This window comes from Corapipo altera, unplaced genomic scaffold, assembly GCF_003945725.1.
Source record: "Corapipo altera isolate COAL_440 unplaced genomic scaffold, ASM394572v1 60, whole genome shotgun sequence".
In the NCBI taxonomy this organism is placed as follows: domain Eukaryota; kingdom Metazoa; phylum Chordata; class Aves; order Passeriformes; family Pipridae; genus Corapipo; species Corapipo altera.
Window position 1 is genome coordinate 6599578 of NW_020884912.1, and position 19806 is coordinate 6619383.

A 19806-nucleotide genomic window follows, 5' to 3' on the forward strand; every position below is an offset into this window, starting at 1 on the left:
ATTATATTCCTTGGTGCACATAATGAATTTTTTTTTTTAAAAGTGAAAAATGCAAAAGTGCAATAGATAATTTTAATAATTAAATTTTTGCTTGTGTTTTCTTTCAATGTTAAAAATGAATGTAAAAGATAAAATTATGTATATGATAAACAAGGCCCTTTCTCTGAGCACTTTGAAGCAGGATGTTCTACTAGTCTGTGCTCAGTCATGGTTCAGCTACAACTTGATAGAATAAGGCATTTAAGGGTGCATAAAGATTTAAGAGCGCAGACGTTGGGTGTCTTATGCTGTCATCAGCAAAGATAAAATAATATGTCCTTTATTAAGTCCTTGTTCACTGATAGCTATTATTCAGATTATACCTAGAATATCTCATAAAAGATTTAAAACTGGAACAAACACCACAACAGACATTTAGCTGGCAAGTTGTAGAGGTTATGCAACTCTCCACCAGACACGGAGCTGCTAGTTTTTAATTCAAAGGGAGCGATCTTCCAAGTTTTATTCACAGATTTATATTCTACTGGATTTAATGACCTACTGTTAGTGAACTTTCATGTGAAGATATATCTAAAGTAATTTTTTCAGTCTTTTTGTAGTTTAAACAAAATTTCAGATGGCAGGCTTGTTTTACAATTAATGACTAGCTTTACAGCTAATTTTCAAGGAGTGTGTGTGTTTACATGCATATTGTGGTTTTATTATATAAAAAAAAGGTTTTCCTATCAAGAAGAAAATGAGCAAAAAGAAGATCATCTTTTTCTATTTCTATTTTGAGTTGATTCTGATGCAAAGCTACATAATGCAAAGTTTTTGTGTCTGAAGAAGTTGTATTGGCAACTCGGGACTGTGATCAGTTGTGTGGCAGATAACCTAAGGTATGCAGCTGTATAACAGGCCAATTTAAAAATAGTGAACTGCTGGGCATGCATACTTTCCTTTCAGCCTTAAGCTTCCCATGGAGAAGCCCAGGAGAAGCAAAGCTTTTCTTGCAGCAGTGGAGTTCAGTGAGACTACAGCAGTGCAGGCCAGGGTGTACAGAGGCCCCTTTGTAGGGTGGGGGGAGAGCCCCAGGGTGGGACCATCTCAGGGCTGGGTTTCTCACACAGGTGTTTGCAGACAGGGCCCCCGGGTACCTGTCTCAGCTCTCTCAGAAGCTGTAGACACTGTGCTTTGTAAGGCTAGCTGAAGGGTGCAGATGTTTGCAGGAATGCTTCTGGAAGTTGTGAAATGTTGTTGGAATTGAAAGTGAGATGGGAAGCAAGAGGGGGTAATGTTTTGTGATGCTGTGCTAAGAACCTGAGGCTAATCAGGTGTAATGAAGTTTATGATGTCTGCCTGAAGGTATTTGCAACCTACAGTGGCAGCTGTGAGAGGCAGATTACAGCTTTCATCTTGCTTGCATGCAGGAGATGCGTTCAGTGGGAGATAGGACCTGCATCCATTACTTACTTGAGCACCCACTCTCTGTGGGCCTCTGTGCTTTGTTTTTCTCTCAGCCCTGACTCTAACCTGAACTTTACACTCAGCCCTAGACCAGGTCCCCCAGCCATGGCCCAGGCCAGGAGTTTCATGCAGCCCTGTTTTCTTGGCATCTTGCCTGGAGCAGGCCCTATCTAGCCCCACTCTGTGTGGGCCTTTGGGCTATCTCGTTCATCCTGAACCCTAGTTTTATGTTGCACTCTGAGCTAAGGGCATACATAACAGGCAAGTTCCCTTTGCTCCTGTGGGAGATGGCACAACAAGGTTATCTTGATGCTTTTTCTCTGTGATGGAGGATGCAACGAGTCCTGATGCTGCTGTTGTTCCTCCTATTCCATACCGGTGGGGGATGATAGGGGTCCCAGCGTGAAACTGGGTGTGACTGTCATAGCATATGTGGCCTTTGGGTTGATGTGAGCCAGATTTGTATGGTTTGCCTTCTCTCCTATTGTGTTTCTTGATGGCGAGGTGAGAGGGGGGATTCAGACCATCTTCTCTCCTGAGGTCCTTGTGGATCACATTATGTATGGTTTTTAGTAAGTAAGCAAGATCCCAAACCTCCCTCCCTGCCCCCACAAAACCAAGCTGTGGCTGCACTGGATAGGTTGAAATAGGTATAAGCAAACATTAATTACTTTTCTAAGGTTCTGAGACTCGATTTGCCACTTCTTTGATAATGTCCCTGTAAGCAATGTGGCCAAACTCCAGGTCATATTAACATTATGTTGAAAAAGTGATATGATTTTACTTGTTAAAATAACAGTCAAAAGATCATTAGTGGTAGTGGGGGTTGTGAAAATAATGTTTCTGGTTATAGGGACAGACACTGCACTTTTTGGAGGAGGGAAGATCAAGACTAATTTCTAGAAGTATATTTCTAGAAATATTTTTCAGATTTTTCAGGAAAATCTCACAAACAGTTGATCTTTAACTTACCCTAGTTCACGGTGTTTTTAAAGTAGAGATGGTGTTCTGCACACACTCTTCGTGTGCGTGCATGCATTCACATGGATATTCCTGCAAGACTGTTGTGGTAAAAAGCAATTGGCATTTACCAACTTTCTGCATCTGAAGCTGCTTCTTTTAGGCATTTGAACTGGTTCTTTGCACCCTGGCCCCAACTGACCTTTCATGTGCAGCTCTACATGTCCAGAGTGCAAAGGCAGCACCATTTCAAATGTAATGCCACTGGAGAGGGGTCATGATGGAGGTTCCCCCTGCACAGGCACTTCTGTCTCCATCATGTGTGAAGCCATTCCACAGAAGTGAAGGCCCCCATCAGCTGCAGGCCTAGGGTGGGCAGCATCCTTACTTTCTATGACTTCCTTGGACTGAAAACAGGGAAAAATGGGAATCTCACCATCTTGCCTGGCCAGTGGTGTGATTGGTGGCTGGGTCTGTTTTGGCAGAGCTGCACCCCACCCCTTCACAGGTGCATACCCGTGTGTGTGTACGCACGGTCTTGGATGACCTTTTTGTAGGAAGATCCTGTGGAGGAAGATGTGTGCACATATGTGTTTAAATGGCCTGATTTATTCCACTGTGTTTTATTTGATTGGTTCCTCTCCTCTCTTTCCCAAATGCTAGGAAGGCCTTGCGTTTTTCTTTGCTATGTATGTTTGCCATATGTGTTTCAGATGGCTTTGGCAGTCTTTTGAAAAGAAGGATTGAGCTTCTGTGAGTATTCTAAATTGTTTTCCCTTATAGATAAAAGTATTAAAAGATACATACTGGTGGTTGCCTGAGAAGGGCAGAGAAGGGAATGTACTCTTTTGTATCTCAGCCATGTGTCTTGTTTTAATTATTCCGTTAGCTCTTTCATGGAATATAGGCACATGGTTGCATAAAAAAATAAACAAAGTATTCTATCTGACCATCTTCAATAAAGATGGTATTGTTTTGAGTATGTTAAAAAATTTTCAATTTCCAGAGACTGTGATAAAGGAAAGGAAGTGTAATATGGCTGATTTGTGTATGCATGCTTGCTTGCACAAAGATGAGAAAAAATACCTATAGTGTGCTTTTAGAATTTAGGGACAGTTCAAGAAATCAAGATACCCTTTGGCTTCAGTGGATCCAAGCTGGAGAATGAACCTCAGGCTCTGCTCATTAAACAATTCATCTCTATTTTGTTGCCCATTCTGAAACTTCTGGCTTTCCTTTTTCACTCCAGCAGTCAGCAAATTTAAAGGTGTGTGTCTCTGTGTGTTTGAAGAAGGTATCAGATATTGGTGACAGCTGAGCTTTGAAATATTCTTTGAAACCAGCACAAAGTGCATGAGGAGTTGAGTCATCATGAACATTTACAGACCATACTTGCTTCATGTGTTAGTCTTCTGAGCCTGTCTGATTGAGCTGGGGAAACTCACTTCATCGTCATGCTCCTCGAAAAGCAGTCCAGTCACTAAAGCAAAAGATCCGAGCAACTTTTTTTATGATGCTAGTTTTGATTAATCAATCAAATTAAGATTTTCATCTTTTCTGTCACTGCCAGAGGGGTCCAAACTAGAGCATGATTTTCACCCCTCACGAGCTTCCATGAGTATCTTCCTTTTTGTAGTTTTAGCTACTTCAGTTAGAAAACATGAGGCTGTACATTTTGAAGGTAAAACTTTCCAGTTATGATTCCTCAGCAAGGAATTGAATTGAATTGAATGTGGCAAATTATGTTTAGTCACATAGACTCAGACAAGTTTTATTCATACTGTTAAAAAAGTGAAGGTGCACTTAACATGCTTAGGTATATAAAAAAGTTTATTGCTGTCAAAATGTCCTTTCTTTTATCCTTCTCAGGATTTTCAGAATGTTTTACAGAAGTCAACTTTTATTTGACTTTCTGAGCATTGGAAGAACCTCTAATACTGTTGACAGGGTTGAATGCCTGGGTGACACAAGTCTGCCAGGCCTCAGTGTCTTCAGTTCATTCTGCATGGTTCAATGTTACAGACATGTATGACAAAACTTTGTGATTTCAGACTGGAATGCCTGCTTATGTTGATTTTCTTTCAAGGTTATAGCCATGCACACAAAAATGCACACTGTGTAATAGAAAAAATTGGTATCTATAATAAAAATTAATTATAAATGTAAGAATAGGAAATAAATGGCATGGGGGCATATTTCTGTGAAAATGTACTTGCACGAGTGATGTGCAAATATGGATTTTTTATACTTAATCTTAGCTACTGTTTTGAATCTTTTATTACTGTTTACTTAGTAGGGCTGAAGTTTTGGTCTTACTTTTTGACTGTTAAAACTACAGTCACCATCACGCTGTAGCCTATGTTTCCAAGGTGGGCAGCAGATACTCTGTGTGCCTTTGGGAGTAGCAGAGGGCAAGATGTGAGGGTGTGCTGGAAGGCTGCCCACAGGATTCTGCAGTGTTAAGGGACATCAACCACTGCTGCTGCCCAGCACCTTTGTCCTGTGTTTGGACCTGATTTGTTAAAATAAATAGATAAAATCCACTGAAAGCTAGTGACCGCAGAGAACAAAAAAATATGTGTCTGAGAGTAGATTTGTCTTCTGCTGACACAGTTTGGCTTCCTTTTTGTAGCATGAATGTTCAATAAATTTTATTTCTCAAGGCTGTGTTTTAAGAGCACATTCCAGGTTGTGTTCCTGTTCCAGAAAGATTTTAGTAAGGAAGCATCCTGACTGAAATTTTGGACTTTGTCCAGTGACTAAACACCTTGTGGTGCCCAACTGGTAAAAATCCTGAAATATAAGATTATGTACTTGTATAAAAAAAACATTGTGTTTTCTGTCATCTTACAGTCATTTGACCTTGAATTAGAGCAAGGTCTTTGCATTGAGTATCTGAAAGACATAATATAATATAAACGAATTGTTTTAAAACATGTATTATTATACTTTAATTTTTTATCAGTGCGTTACATAAAGTTACTAAGTGTTCCTATTCTGGTTTTCTTTATTTTAGGCTTTAGTCACAGAGAAGCATGAGGATTTAGACCTCTGAAGTAGGTGTGAATGGAGTTGAAGGGCTTACATGGAAGATTCTGAATTCCCTTCCTTCCTGCTCCAGGAAAGACGGGTGAGTGAATTATGAGGTAATTAGTAAATAATACAGTCCTCACTTCAGAAGGTTTTTAGTCAAAACAGTAAGATACAATTCAGATGACTGTATGTAAGAATGGAATAAATTTCAGATACTACAGATACACCTCCTAATTACAGACGTCAGCCTTCAGTTTTCTGTTCCTGTTCCATAATAAGAGGGTTTTCATTAAAAAATAGTGTAATTTTTCTGTAAATCTCAGCCCCCTCCTACACTCACCAACTCCTTCTGATGTAGAATGTTCTATATTTGAAAGCTTTTAGCCCAACGTCAAAGAAATCTGAACTGACAAAATTAATTTAGCCGTTTGTTGAAGTGGTTCTGAGTAAGGCTGTTACTGGAGAAAAGCTCAAGGTGGAGCTTTATTAGACCCCTGCACGTATTTCTTAGTGAAACAGACAGGTCAGCAACAGCACCAAATGTGGACATACTGCACCTGGGCTGCTCCCAGAGCCTGTTAGAGTGGAGGTCATATGTTAGTTCTAGTGGCTACAAATCCAGCTTGTGTGTCTTCCTGCCTCCCTCCCTTGCTACATCTCTGCCCTCAGAGGGAAAGAGAAACTAGGGGCCAAACCCTGTAGGAGGATAGATAAGACTTTGGGTTGTCTTTCTTTGGCTCTGACTTTGTAGATACATGAGTCCATCATTAGAAAAGGGTACATGACCTTTTTGTGGAATTTACATATTGGCATTCTTATTACTTTCAGCTTTGTGAATACCTAGCATATATCACCTTCAGCTACTGACCAATGAGTAAGATCTATGCTTCTTAGTGCAACCTGTTCAAAGTGAGAAGATCCAATTCCTGTTAGAAAAGCACATGGTGTTGAAGCCCTGGCTTTTGGCAGCCTTCTTCTTACTTCTGCATCTATACAGGCCTACCAGGAGCATGTATATGGTCCTGTGTATATACCAACACTGAGCAGTACATAACAGGATGAGCTTTAATTGCAGATGTTGTTGACCAGACAGGTCTTGCACCAAGATGTGATACAACAAAAAATATTTAAGAACTAGTAAAAATGAGCTCTAACACTGGTAGAGCAGCAGCAGTATCTTTGTATTTATTTAAACATTCTTGTACCTTAGATCCATTTTGTCTAAATTGTGCTCAGGGCTGAAAATAGAGGCTGCACAATCCAGAGCCTCTTTGTATGACATTCTGAGTCTTTTCCTTATGTACGTGGGGGCAGGCAATACCAAAAAACAAAAGAGATGAATCTGGACAGCACTCTGTCAACTTTAGAGGACCAGAACTGAGATGTTGCCATGCTGCCTACAACCCTGCAGCCATAGGAAACGCTTTGGGTTGGATAGGGAGATAAGATGATGACATTATTGTGTCGAAGGTGTCAGGGACAATATCTGAGGCTTTGCCTGAAGCAGCAGTCTGCAGCAGGTGCAAGTGTATGCTGGAGAGGAGCAGGCTGCAGCAAGGTACAGGAGTATCCCAGCACTTGGAGGGGGTAAAAGGGTAGACAGCAGAGCAAAGTAGGTGTCAGTGTTATATCAAAGCATCTGGAGCTCAGTGGGTGAAAGAGGAAAACAAATGGGAATAGTAACTTGTGTGGCTTCTCCAGAACAAAGAGCGGGATGAAAGGATGCAGTAGAGAGTGAAGTGGGTGGGAATTTTTCTGTTCAGCCATGTATGCTAAACCTTTTTTTTTCCTCCAGAGATGTTTCTTGGTGGGCTGTACTTGAGACCAAGTATGAAAGACTCTCTTCTGCTGTTGGTGAGAGACAGAGGTGAACACAAAGTCAGGGAAACAGAAATCAGACCTTTCTGAATAAGAGGAAAGAACAAAGGGCTGAGAAATGTCCAGGCAATAATGAGAAAACAAGTGTTTTGAGGGGGAGTTTCGGAAGGTAATGAGAGAGCAGGACTCTTCATTAGGAAATACACAGTGATAAGATTCAACAGCCAGCTTTCTTGGTTTTATTCGCTAGTATGATGCAAATGGTAGCTTTTATTGGAGGGAGAGAAAAATCACTTTTCTCAGCAAGGAAATGGAAAAAACTCATTAGATTTGTGTGCATGCACTAAGAATGCTTTAATGTAAGTGTGGGAAAGCAGCAGAAACATTTTAATAGTACTTTCTGTGTTTTCTATTTTTTTAAGAAGGGGGTGCCTATGGTGACAAAACTGGGTAACCATCAGCCTAAACCCCACATCTGAGTGCCTTGTGGTGCTTTCTGAAAATATGTTCTTTTTTCCCCCCTATCTTTCATATATTGCCTTGCTTAGAAAAAGCCAATGTTTTAAAATTTTATTTTGAAGTTTGTCAGAAGGAAGTCTAGTTATCTGCTGGCCTGTATATTTGTTGCTTGACAGGAAGATTAAAGTGGTTGTGAATGTTTTAAAGATTCAGGCTTTGCATGAGTAGCTTTTGTCCTGCAGTGGGTAGCTGGGCTGTCACTTGGCAAGATGTGACTCCTGCCTGAAATCAGAGCAGCTCTGGGGCTGACCTAGTAGTTCAAAAATTGGCATAGACTCTCAAAACAGTGATCAGCTTGGTGAAGTAAAGACCACTTTGTGCATGTGGATATATTCACTTTTACCTTTTTCCTGCTTTTCCTTTGGCTACAACTGTGCTTTGAAGTGTTTGTGGTGTATTTGTTTTATCGGGAGGAGACTGGAGGTATCAAAGACATGCCAGAAAAGTACTTGTTAGCCTGATCTGTCCTCATGCAGTCTCTACATATGTCATATGGATCTAGAAGTCTCTTATTTTAGAAATTGCCTAAATATGTTAATAACATTTGCTTCCAACAGGGCACTACGTTGTCGTGAACATCCTCTTGTCTTCCTCTTTCAGCCTTTTTCTGGATCAGTCTGAGGGCTTTGTGAGCTTGTTCTTGTTTCCCAGGCCCCTGGTGATGGTAAAAGGCAGGTGCTGATGACAGAGCTGTATTATGGGCAGGTCTGGGATCCCTGGAGCCATGGCAAAGTGGAGGGAAGAGCTTGTCCAGCTGTAGCAATCCTGACCTTTCAGAGAGCATCACACTTACCCTCTATGTACTACCCAGTTGCTGTTCCCACTCCATGGCAGGCCTGGTGCTTGAGGGGGTGACACCAAAGCAATGTGGCTGTGTGTTTGCAGTTTTCCAGTGCTGCAAGCAAGTACTGAAAACCTCCATTTATGCCTGGGAGCTTTTTGACTCCTGAACATGCTAGCTAAGGGGCTTGTCCTCCATATGGATTGCCTGGCCTTGTTGCTCAGTGTCTGTTTCTGACCCTGTACATTCATTGATTTTACTTTTTTTTCCGAATGTGTCGAAATATAGGTAAAGCAAACATTTCATTGTATCTGTAAAGATGCTGACCTAGCATCAAATGGAAGAGTATGATGAAGTGATAAATATTTCAAGCCCCTGGCCTTTTATCTCTGGTCTTTTTTTTTTTTTTTTTTTTTTTTTTTAATGTTTCTCAAACTTAAGTGATTGAAAAGTTTTCCAGATCTGATAACTGCAGAGATTTCAAGTGAAACTTTTGGCTCCTATCCTGGTATGAGATCACACTAATATGATATTAGCTGAATTTGTATCAGAGTTTGAAAAGAAAATGAAAACACGTTACTATTAGTGTCTCACAGCTATTTTTCAGCTCTGCTGGACAAATGTTTTCTCCTTGGTTAAGTTCTCTGTACCATTTTAAAGGTTTCCAAATACACATATGTGTTGGATATATACACATTTTTCTTTGCTAGTATTGTATTTAATTTACACTCTTTTGATCTTTTATCCTTGCAAGAAGGATTCCTTGGATTTTATTTTAAATAGAGGTTTTAAAATCTAGTGTTGCTGAGAAAGCTCACTATAAGAGAGAGGGTGTACTAAGTTTACCTGTTGTTATTCCAGAATGACCTTAAAACCACATACAGCTAATCTGGTGTATCTCTAATCTGTCTTTTTGTCTGGTTGCTGTGATAGGTGACAGTGAAAGCAATGGTCCTTGTACATGTGTGTGTACCTAATAAGGGTAAATGTGTGCCAGCTTCATGTATTTTGTGGGCTTCCTTCTGTATAGAAATAAAATAAGATAAACAATGCCTTAAGTTAGGCGCTTAGATTACTGAACAGGGCTGAACTTCAAGGTTGCAAAACCAAGCAGTCGGAGGCTAGAAAAGTTACTCATTCATCCTCTTGGTAAATATTCATTTTGATTGCCTTTAATTAGAGGATTGTGTGCTTCCCCCTCCTCCCCCCACCCCCCAAGGCCTGCATATTGTTCAGCACACAGCATGGCTAATGCTTAATGAGTGGGTAGGTTGTTGATTGTTTTGTTTCTCACCATTTCTTGTATGGCTTTATTTACTGCATGGTTGGCAGATGGTGCACTGAATAAAGAACTACTTATTTCCTCATGGAGATTTTCATGGCATTAACACCATAAAGAGTTACTTTACTGCATATTTTTCAGAGACTCTTAGTCAGGAGTGCCAAATAAGACATATATGTATATTTAAACAAACTCTGAGCCTTGACAGTTAATTTTCTGGCAGGAGATAGTTACAGCACAGTTGTCTTGGTGGACAGTCTAGGAGGTTGTACTGCTTCCAACCCCCACTCTTCTTTTTATAGCAAAAGGCAAAGCTCACAATGGGGCACAAGGTATCTCCATAACTCAAGGAATTTGGTGAAGATGGTGTAAATAGCTATAGATTCCCTCCACCCCATCAATACTTTCTTATTGCAGTTGTTTGTTTTATAATAGAACAGAGACTCTTCTGTAATCAAGGGAATGGATATTCTGTCCAGCAAGTTTAGAGTACTTGCTCAGCAACCTGCTCTCCAGCATTCAGTGCATACTTAAGAACTGATGGAAATGAGCAAAACTTCAAAACCTACTATAAGCTACAGGAAGAAAACACCTTCATCTGGTTTCTGTCTTGGGAGATTGTAAGCTCTTCAGGCTGGAGACTGTGCCTTCCCATATGTTGATAGAGTATTTCAAGCACTATAGTAGTATAAACAGCAGTGGATGAGGTCATCATATATCAAACAGCATAATTAAATCAGTGCTTTATTCACTGTCTGTCTCTCATTATGGCTGCCTCCTAGGTCACTCTGCAGCCTTGAAGATCATGTAAGAACTCGAATGTTGTAGCAGCCCTCACAGAAACATTTGCTTTGAAGTTGGTGCTATTAATTTTGAAACTAATCTTCAGAAAAACACACTTTTGTTTAAAATGTGGTCTTATTTTTAAAAAGTTATGTAAAAGGGGAAACACTTATTGATTTTTGTCATAAATTATCATGCACAAATGTCAGCCCACAGCTGCTGGTCACATGACTGTGATTTCCTGATTGATAAGAGGTCTGAAAGCAATCAAATAGATAATGTATTAGAAAGGATTCAATTTCTCAGGGGGGAGCAAAAGGTTTAAGTGCCTGCAAAGTAACCATACTTCGGGCATTGGCATGAAACTGGCATTTTTTAAAGTTAAGTGCCTGCTATTTTAAAGTGCATTCACTGTAAACAATATAGGAAAATATTTTAAGATGCTCCTTCTCCCTTTCACAGTTCTAGTACCCACGCTTTAAATCTTGTGTTGTAGCAATAGATCCTTATGTGTGTTTTATAAGGAAGCAGGCTACCTGTTTTGTCTGAGCAGTAAGGTACTTTGAAGCCTAAAGTCATAATAGATATGCACGTAAGCCTCGTGCCTCACCAAGTATGATGCCTTGGGCATATGTTATTGCTTACCTATGCCATAATTACTGTACACATGTAGCTACAGGAATATATCCATATGGTTTTCCTACTGTAAACTTTCAGGTGACTTGCTAATCTAGGCCAGTACTCAGAAACAAGGGCTGGTCTGAGATCTTAGTAATTACAAACCTGGCATACAAACTTCAGCATTAAGGCTCTCCCAGATCTATTAGAAATCAGGTTACGTTCATATTCTGTCTTACTTTTTGTATAGCAGCCTGACAGCATGCAAAGTCATGATATTGTTTCTTGACCTGCTCTATCCCAGTCTTGCTGCCAAGGGAAAAAGAGGAAAAGGTATTCCGGATTTATATTCTCTTGGCTTTGCCATAAATGAAGGAGGGATTTTTGTTTGTTTTTGTTTTCATCTGGGGGTTCCCTGAACTAATTAATATTATTAGATGAATTTACTGAAGTAATACATGTTCTTCTTCCCTAATACTTATCTATTTGTCTCTAGCGCTTTTCCTCTCTACCAGTAATGACAGCTCAGAACTATGAGTCGATACCATTGCTAAATTTGAGCCCAAAAGCAGAAGAGTGAAGAGGGATCAAAGGCAGCTCTTTAGTGTTCTGCAGTACAGGCGGGCTCCAGAAATCAAGTATACAAGCAAAGTTGTGCTGCTCAACCAAACACCCTCTTAGAGAGTGGAGAGCATCTGTCAGCTAGGCTGCCTCTGGGACTAGTTTGCTCTCCAAAGCATTTCCACAAACCTCCTGCTGTAAAGATGGGAGATGGGGGATGACAATGAGGAGGGACTTGCTGGATCCTGCTGGAGGTTCAAGCCAGTAATTCCCGTTAGGTAGCTCCCCTGCTGGGAAGAGTAGCCTGGCGGGGTAGAAAAGCTGTGGGAGGGGCAGGGAAGGCTACTTACCCCCAGGCTAGAGCTGGAAATCACCTGGCTCCTACTCAGCTAGAGAAATAACAGCAGGGAGAAAAGTCTGTCATGCTGCCTGAAGAGGTGCCTTCATGTGGTTCTGGGGTGCTATAGAGTAGTCAGTTCTCCTGTGCTTAGTCTGCTCTTGAAAACCCTGCTGTTCCTGACCTTTTCTTGTTTTCCTCTTCAATAACAGTATCTGAGCAGAGGTTAAAAGAAGATCAGTGTCAGACAACAGGCTGCTCAATACTTAAAATTTAGTGTGTTCAAAAAATTACTTCAATTTTATTATGCTGTCTTAGTGGCTTGATTGTTGACTGGTTAGGCACTTGATAAACCTCTTAACAAAAAGAATGGACACGTTGGTTTTGCACTGTTTTTTATGTCTCTGTTCATGTTTTGTTATTTTGCTGTGATTCTTTTTTATAATAGCTAGACTAAAACAGAATTGGTAAGCCCTAATTTAGAGGTGTTAGCAAGAGCTGGCTTGCTCTGATAAGGGTCATCCAGGCTTCACTGGTTCCTTATTATAATCCACTACCCACTGTGGTTTATCCTCTCTGAATATTACTTCTGTTATACTTGCTATCATCTCTGTGCAGATGATAGCTTAATAGTTGAAAATGACCTAAATATAATAAACAGCAAGCCAAAAAACCTCTGAAAACATACACCTATGAGAAGACAAGGACAATACTGGAGAGCTTGTTAGGGCAAGCGTGAACAAGTGTTGGATGTAAAGAAAAAGTGGTGGTGTTTTTTTTTTCATTCCTTTGATACAGGGGCACAATTCTCCTTTCTGCTTGCAGTCGTCTAGGCAAGCTTAGGTGTGTTGAGTGCAGGGCCTATTTGCTTGTGCACTGCATACTGCATACAGCTTTCAACTGGGAGCCAGCTTGGAGCACAAGCAGAGCAAGCTTGGGTCTGTCTATACCTGCCTGCATGCAGAGATCCTTAGTAAAAAGCAGAGACACCCATTTTCTCCTTATTACTGTATTACATCAGAGGCAAATGCTCTAATTAAAATTTGCATTTAGCAGTGGTGTGTTATAACTGCTGTAAATTTTGGTCATGTCAAGACTTCCTGGCAGTGAGAGGAGAAGCACAGAGAAGCTGGTGAGTGCAAACAAGGGCTCTCATGTAGTTGGCTTCAGCAGCCTGGCCCTTGTGTCTCATACATCTCATTAAGGCATCACCTATGGCACTTTGTACCAGGGAAATGACTAAATAGCTGAAGAGGAAATGTCACTAACCCTGTATAGTGAAGGAACTAAGATCTGCCTTGTAGTGAAAGAGGGTCTAGTCATATCCTGCTTTCCGCTAGGCTTGCATGGGGAAAGGTGCTTAAAAGGCTCAAAACAGCCTCGCTGCTTTGCCCTGATGTATTGCTTCCATTCATCTGACATAGTAGGGAAAAACTAGGAACTTGGATAACAAGGATGGTAAGATTAAGAAATATGCATTTTAATAAAGACATTAGAGAATAGTTTTGCATACCATAAAACCAGAGAAATAGAAACTTGGAAAGTGAATAGTTTTCTGAACAGGTTCCAGTTTTTGCCTTCTCAGTCACTATGTTCATTTGCTTTGGCTATTGCGATGGCTACTGAAGTGCTGTGCCGGGTTGCTGTCTTGTCTTCTGCTTGCTTTTGTGAGCTGGATGGCTGAAAATATTTATTTGCTGTCCTACGCTGTGCTATTTCTACCACCGCATCTAGACCAAGGAATAATGTCCAGTTACTTGTCTTTCTGGGACGGGTGGACTTGATTGTATGGGAACTCTGAGACGAGGTGCAGTCTGGCATGTAATTACCTTTTCCTGTCTACAAGGGTGCTCTTTGCTTGGGCAGGCTAGGCAGAAAGCTGTGGCTTTGGACATGCTCTCTCTGGACATCGAGCATTGTTTAGCATTGTTTAGCATTGTTTAGCATTGTTTGGGACAGAGGAGCAGAATGGCACCAAGTTAATGTGATAGTATTCACGTGGAGCCCCTGCTTCCTGTCGCACTGTATTTGACCTGACATAAGCAGCTGACATAACACCATCATGGGAGTTGCCAGCATTTTCTTCTTTTAATATTAAATTTGAGGAAAAAAAGTTATAACTTGTTTTCATTTTAAAAGGAAAGAGAAAACCCCAAAGGATCTTGGCGGGCTCTGCATGCCCTATAGGTATGTCTGGTTGTTTTTGATGAACAAGGTGCTGTCCTGTTTACCTCTCTCAAAGGAAGTGTCTGTTGACATAGTCTGCATTTCAATCTCTGGGAAGCCTCCGAGGCAAGTCAAGCCAGCCTTAAAAGAAGCTTCTTGGTCACAAAGAGGGAAGAGTCCGAACAGACTCCCACAGTTTATATTTCTTTATTTGTAGAGATCTCTGCCCTGATAACCTCAGACTCCACAGCAGTTGACTTAATTTGGAGTGGTGCAAGAGGCATGGCAGGCAGGTCTCCCAGTGGCTGCTATTTCTACCCTTGAACGGCAGCCAGTGTGGACCTGGGGGTGCCACTGATGCTGCACCCGTCGGGAAGCTGAGCTTGCTGCCCATCCTAGGGAAAGCTGGGATTTTCCTGCAGCGGGAAAGCTAGATGGGCACTACTAGGCTCAGAGGCAGCTCACAGGCATCTTTCTCCTTTCTCCTCCCTCCATCCCACGTGTTTACTGTGCATGCTCTCCCCATGCGTTTGTTTCCCTTAGCTTGGCTCAACTGTTCTCAAGGTTTCATGTGCCATTACCCATGAGAGGCTTGTTGGCTGAACAGTATCCAAAGAATTACATGTTGGGAGTTTGTGTTCCGGCCAGCTGGTCCCTGAATTCAGCAGGGAACTGCTGTTGGTCATGCCATCAAAGCTGTTAATATGAGCATGTTAATGTAAGTATGAGGAGAGAATTTTACTTCAGATTGAATTTTGTACATCAGGACTAAGCCATTGTGGGTAAGCGGGCAGTGGATGATTTGCATGATGTTATGGTAGTGGGTTTTATTATTCCATGCTCTAATAAGTGTTTTGAATAGGTGAAGTTAGCTTTGGCTTACATCGATGTGGTATTTTCCTCTAGTGCTCAATGATGAGCTCTAGATAGAAGCTCTTGTAAATTATGCTACACAAATAGTATCCACCTTCGTGGTAAAAGGTGAGGCCCTAACTGGCCTCAGGGTGCCCTTAAGGCCTCTTTCTCCAGCTTCTTGGCACTTCTGAGGGGCTAAACCCATCAATCTTTCAAAAGAAGAATGGCTTTATACTATGCTAATAGAGAGTGAGTAATAAACCTTCCCCTCTCAAGTTGTCTGCATTCCTAATGTAGAGCTTTATCTTTGATAGTTCATACCTTAAAAGAGTTCCAACCTCTATTAAAAATTGTTACCCAGAAAAGTTGCAGATGGTTAAGGAGCAGTGTATGGGTGACCTGGTTGTCAAGTGTAAGGTGGTACTTGGGGGGCATGGGGAGCTGCCTAACATCTAAATGTTCAAATATCAATTAAAAATAATTTGCAGAGTCATGCACTAATGATGAAAGCAGCTTGTGCATTCATTGTAGCCAAAGATTTCAAGGGCCAAATTCACTGCAAATATAAACAGTGGTGCAAATTATATGTTAGAGCCCAATTGTTTCCCTGTGGGCTATAAATAACTCCTGTTTTAAGACAGTGGGGGTTATTTGTCTCCTGTGGAAGAGACTGCATTCTGTGGTGTAGCTGACCAGAAAATGGTTGTTAGTGATAAAGTGGTGTAATTTGCATTGATTTATTATTCATTGGCTGTACAGATCAAGTGCAGCTTACTCAGCGAGAGGGATTGATACCAAATTCTTTTGTCACTTAAACAAATATCCCTGCTGAGTATAAGTGAGAGATGCTATTATAACTGAGTGGTGTTTATCACACACCTTCTAGCTGGTAACTCGCTAAAATCTGAATCAAATTTACCGAGACTTTGACTCTAAACTTAATTTTGGCCTACCTGTGCAAACTAGGGTTCATAACTATCAGTAGTAGATGTATATAAAGAGAAATAAAAGTAAATTTCTTGAATTTGTCTAAATTTCCCACATCATGTATCATGCACATGCTGTTTTAGAACCTCTCATGCTTGCATCTTGCATCCTGCACCCAAAAGAATAGGCTTTTATTGGCTACTGTGTTTAATGTGGACAAAATTAAGTTAAGGATAGGCCAAGATCATTGTTGTGAGGTTTTCTTCTGAAAATGTTGACTTCAGATCTTCCAGGTATTGTGAGACATATTATGATAGATGTGACAGTGAACGCTTCCATCAACTCTGTCTCCGTACAATCCTAAACATCCACTGGTCAGATTATGTGACCAATACATCTGTTCTAGAACAAGCAGCAGTCACAAGTATTGAAGTCATGTTGCTGAGAACACAGCTGGGTTGGGCAGGACACATCTCAAGAATGAAGGACCACCGCCTCCCTAAGATCTTGCTCTATGGTGAACTTGCCACGGGCTGCTACATGAGAGGAACCCCGAAGAGAAGATACAAGGACTCCCTGAAACAACATCTCAGCCTTGGCCATATTGATCAACATAACTGGTCTACTCTGGCCTCAAATCGGGAGGCCTGGAGACACACCATCTATAACGCTGCTGATGCTTTTGAGAAAGCACGCAGGATCACTCTCAAGGAGAAAAGACAAGGCAGAAAGAATCGTACCTTGCAGAATATTCCACCTAAGGAGTCTTTCTGCTGTGCCTTTTGCAACCAGACGTGTCTGTCTCGTATTGGCCATTTTAGCCACCAGTGCGCTTGTAACAAACATGGGTAGAGCCCTTCCCAAATCTTCGTTCACGAAGCCCAGCCATGACTTTGGTGTTCTTCTGAAAACTGCAGCTCTTGGAAGAAAACAACAGATAAATACTGTTTGTTGTGTTTCTGTTCTCTTCTCCTCACCTTTTAAATCAGTTTTCTATTTCTGGTGGTTGTGGAAGAAAACCTGAAAATATGAATCAAATGCTTCTTCGAAAAAATGGAAAAATATATTTAAGTGTTATTTTTACTCTAGTCTTGGAGAGATGAATGATGTTTTATGTTCAGATTCATTATTCTTAAGTGTGCATGGCCACTGCTACAGGCATTGAACCATCCCTTTTCTCCCTGGACTATTATCAGCCCTGATTTCATGCCTGGCACACGTGCACTTGCTGCCCTAAGGATGATGGATGGCGCTGGTCACTGTGAGCTCCAGTACCAAACTTAGCCATTTGGCAGTGCAGCCAGACTGTCTGCTTTTCAGCTGGATTCCTTTGGCTGTGGTCCTTGAGGTCCTTGAGGTGTTGTCAAGCCATCCAGTTCTGCATGAGCTGCACCTTGTGGAGGTGCAGCTGTGGATTGCAGGCCAGTGTGTGCTGGGTGGACTTGCAGCCCAAGAGTGCTGGGGTGGGAGAGGCCTGCTGGCAGCCCTCTGCTGGGACCCTCACCCTTGTGATCCTGCTGGCATGCTCCATGTTTCACAGATTATTCTGCAGTTTCGCTGATTTGGGCTGAAAAAAACCCCACCCCAACAAATTAGTGGCAATGCTGGAGGAAATCCTTAGAGTTTTCCTAGTAATTAATTTTTCTTTGTATGTTGATTTAGCATCAGTCTTCCACCACAAGTCCCCAGCTACCATTTGCCTTTGAATAAACACTCCTTGTCCTGCCATGGGCCGTTGCTGTTCACAACCTCGAATGAACTTGTAGAAAAGAGTGCTGTAACTATAAATTACTCTTTTTGATCCAATTGTCCTGGGAAAATCTGAATAAAATAATAATCTTGAAACTTAACTGTTCTCCTAAAAGGAACGTGTCCTATCTATTTTAAACCAAACCATTTTGCAGCATATTCCTTCACATTTTTGCTAAAGGTTAACAAAATTGTTTAGACAGCTCTAGTTGGTGCACATCAATATACTTTGCAACCGGCTGATTAATGTGACTGATTTCTACAGTGAATTTCTCTAATCACTTCTTATTTACAAACTGGGGCAGTTTTGTTTAAAGCAGCTATGCTGTGAGTGTTCATCCATCTTAAAAGTTCATTTCTTGACTGAAGTAAGTTCAGGAAACACAAGTCTAATGAACCTCTGTGACAAATAGTGCCCATAAAAGAAGAGGTCATATGCAACATCTTTGATAATGTTAATCCCTCTTGTCATCTCCTACAGATGGAATAATAAAAGTACATTTTTCTTGAAGTAAAGAGAAAGGAAATCATAGTGAGTGTAGGCAAATAAGAGAGAAACAGCTACTCTGAAGCCTGCAAGGAACTGTGCAGGAAGCCATAAAACTGTGGATTTTCATTATCTAGGCTATTGGCTGACAGCTGGTGATGTGAAATAATCTACAGCTTTTTTTTTGAGAACTTTTTTAAACCTCATAGACTTGTTCTACTGGGAATTACAGAGGTTTCCTCTTAAGAATTAAGTTAAATTATCCAGTCTTTCTTCAAGTGGAGTTAGGCACTGAGCTGATGTCTCTACTGTGCTACATCATGCTTCATTATATACTACAAGTGCTGAATTCTTCTGTGTGGTTATTCTGCTGGTAAATATCTTTCTATCTAGCATTACACAAACTGTTTCCAATGATAAATACAAGAAATATTTAGCAACTGTGTCCTGATAGGGAACTCAGTTGGACAGAGTCCACAGGTATTGGGATGCAGTGTCTGCAAAGTCTATGCACTTTATATTGACAAGCCAGTGTAACTCTGTTGAATTGTAGCATGACAGAAATGAGGCTCAAAGGTTTTGAACTGTCAGATCTGTTATGCAGGATGCCAGCAAAAGTTGTGGCATGCTGCTCATTTGGGAAAAAAAATGGTATAAGTGAATACAGGAATATTTCATTCAATATTTAAGGACTACTGAGGATCTGCTAGTCACCTTCAGTGGTGACCATGATTTTTAGCTTTAAATCAGGCTTAATTTCCCTACACTTTTATGACTTGTTGTTTCTTTCTATCAGTGTATGTCTGGGAGGATATTCTACACATGGTTTTCAGTGTAGGAGTAATTCTTCAGGTTTCCCTTTACTCTCTGTATCTTCTGTTCTGATGACTCAGAATGTGTTTGTACTTGAGTCCTGTCTGAGTAAAATATGTTATATTTCTTTGTGGTAATCTCACCATTTTTTCTACACTTATGTTACAGATCAGAGTTCTGACCAATATCAACTTCAATTTGACTTTTAGCTTCTCTCACAAGAAGCTATCTGGTGTTTTTGGTTATTTGTGGACTTATGAAGAAAAGACATATCTCTATGTATGCTAGAGCTCTTGCCCCATCTCTCATCACCTTATGATTCTCTCTCTCTGCCTTGTTAGTTTTTCTGGTTTTAGCATGTATTCTTTCATGCTGTTACTGTCCCTTTAGACTGCTTCTGCAAAAAGTCTTCCAGACATATCACCTTTATTATTTTCTTTCTAGATTTCCCTACACTTTGTACTGCCTTAAACAAAAATCAACTCTATTTTAGAACTACCTAACAGTCTACCTCTGTTCTGTCTGTAATTTTTACAGTTTTTGTAGACTGACTCTTACTCTCCATCAGTCCATGGTGCCTTACTCCCTCACTTATTTGCTACAGTTTAAAGTGGAACTTCAGTGCTTTTACTCTTTTTTAGGAAAAATACATCAGGACATGCAGATCCCTT

At 40.8% G+C, this 19806-nt stretch overlaps 1 long non-coding RNA gene across 1 annotated transcript in view; it reads left to right on the top strand.

Moving 5' to 3' along the window:
• LOC113952283 overlaps window positions 1–5530 on the top strand; it is a 136659-nt gene extending 131129 nt beyond the window's left edge. Inside the window, exon 4 of the long non-coding RNA XR_003529491.1 lies at window positions 5423–5530. This is a non-coding gene — a long non-coding RNA (uncharacterized LOC113952283). The remainder of the gene's footprint in view (window positions 1–5422) is intronic.
• The last annotated feature ends 14276 nt before the right edge of the window (window positions 5531–19806 follow it).